Source organism: Adiantum capillus-veneris, chromosome 21 (genome assembly GCF_014529385.1).
Source record: "Adiantum capillus-veneris isolate H3 chromosome 21, ASM1452938v2, whole genome shotgun sequence".
Classification (NCBI taxonomy): Eukaryota; Viridiplantae; Streptophyta; class Polypodiopsida; order Polypodiales; family Pteridaceae; genus Adiantum; species Adiantum capillus-veneris.
The window spans coordinates 43,399,421-43,401,878 of record NC_140951.1 but is presented as its reverse complement, the minus strand read 5'-3'; positions in this window follow the sequence as shown (position 1 = coordinate 43,401,878).

The following is a 2,458-nucleotide window of genomic DNA, read 5'->3' as shown; positions in this document are numbered from 1 at the left end:
CACAAACATAAACAACGATTGTAATTCCACTTATTGGCATACCATGCATGGAAGTGTGAAAAATAGATTAATAAGCCCTTGGTTACTATGACGGCCTCCATAGTTTCAGCTGATATTGTACATGCCTTGCATGATCTAGATTGATGTAGATACATCACAATTTAACGTTGTCATATGTAAAATGTGAGCTTATATACTCATATTTTCAATGTCCCAAACATGTTTGCCATTGCCCTTGATTCTAAGTCAATGAGCAGTAATTTGTCAAGGAGTAAAAGACTTGCTTCTAGTTATGGCCTTCAAAGCACTTTGCTTTGCAAAGCAAAAGATCATTTCTAAATCAAAAGTTAAAAGACAAGAAAACAAGAAGAGCTTGAAATTGTCTAACCTTGTTGCCCATCTGTGGCTAGTTGTCTTTATATTTAGAAGTAAAGGCTTGCTTGAGAGTGAATTTAGTCTAATTTTGTTGTTCTTGTTTGCATAATGCTCATGGCCATGTATGCTGATAGATGGAGAGGTGTTGTAAATACCATATATGCCCTCTTGGCTTGGTTCATACTGACACCCAATGAATACCATCTAGACATGTTGAAAGTCACCCTCAAGTTCATATGTTGATAGCATGTTTAAAAATTTGGAAGCTTCTATGACATATGCCTAAAATTGAAGCCTTGCTTCACATAAGGACATTGTAAGAACAAAACATAATGGAGCTTTTATGCTCATAGAGCCAACGGATGATTCTGCCAACATGTATATGTCACAACAAAAATTACATTGCAAAATGCCTTGCCTTACCTTGCCTTATTGCCACTAGATGACATATTCGTTGTTGATTATCTTTGACTACCCTGAAGCAAAACATTTCCCCTTGAGATTCTAAAGCATTGTTGGTCGTCCTTGCCTTTACATGATGGATTAGCACCATATTCAATTTATGCACGGAGGATGTTGAATTCAATTATTGAGGAACACTAGAAATTAAGATGGTTTTGTGGTGTGCTTGCATGTTGAATTTTCCCTTGCAAAAGGATCCATGATATTGCATGAAAATCCGAGCCAAACGAGCCTTGCTCCAAGGCCGATGAGATCCAACAATTAATCAAATACAATTGGCCTTGCCAAATTCAATTAATTGTTGGATCTCATCGGCCAAAGGAGCCTTGCTCCAAGGCCGATGAGATCCAGCAATTAATTGAATACAATTGGCCTTGCCAAATTCAATTAATTGCAGCACAAAATTTGTTGAATTTTTTAAATATGCTTCTTGCCAAGGGCCTTGCCTGATTGTTACGAGACGAGGCACCCTCCTGTTGTAGTGGTTATCTGCAATTGGGATAGATGGAGTAATGGTTAATTATGTGCTGTCTATTTTATTTTTCTAATTGAGTTGATGATGATTTTGTAGAGTGGAATGCGGGGAGTTGACGAAGAGGCGTAGACAATAACTCTCGGCCGTTTTATACTCGCACAGTATTTTAGATTTTCATTTCAATAAGCCACTATGGCTTTGATACCACTGTTGGGAGAAAAGGGGGAGACCGATTGCTTAAAACCATTCACCCTTGCTCACAGACATCACCATCAACCTGTCCACCTATTTTCCCAATTTCCAAGCACACATGTAATGGAAATGGCCTATGAACTTTGAAACTAGCGAAATTAGGAAAGTAGATGAAGCACTTTTGTGAGATCACTTTGTGAGCATAGCGTATGTAACTTAATTGATGGTAGCAACATAAACATGGTACTTAGTTAACTTGGCATGAACAATACTTTTGCAAGAGAGAGAGTTTAGAGAACATGACAATAGTTGAGGATCGGATTCATACGGAGCCGGTCCCCCCTCCAATAGGCATTTGTATTATAGTTTCTCCCATCAACAGAGACTTGGTACATTACAATCTTTGTGTTCCTTGTGACTTAGGTGATGCAACGAAGATGGAAAACTTTGTAGAAAGCATTAACTATCGCTAGCCTCAGTCCCAAGGCCTCAAACACCTTCGATGGTGGAGAGAGCTAGCGGGGAATGAGGGTAGGGAAGAGGAAGAAGAAACATTCCATAGGAGAAAGAAATAGTTCCTCACTTATCATCACTCTTCTTGCTAGCATACATTAATAGCATAGTAATGAAGATGGAGGAGATGGCAAGCTTAAGCATTGAAGCATGGCTCTTGGTTGGATTTGCATTCCATAGCTAAGAGTGTTGGTGTAGGCTCTCACTTCTCACAAGATTGGAGAAGGAGGTGGAGTTCCTCTACTTTCACCAAGTAAGAATGAATCCACAAAATGAGTGTGTGTGTGTGTGTGTGTGTTTGGTGTATATCCCCCCAACACCCCCCTTGCTTGCTTGGGGCAAGTTGTAGCTTTTACACATGTTTCAAGCTCATTGGACCTCTTCCCCCCTAGCCAATCACATGCAGCATGCATTCAAGTACATGGGTAGTCCTTGGACAAG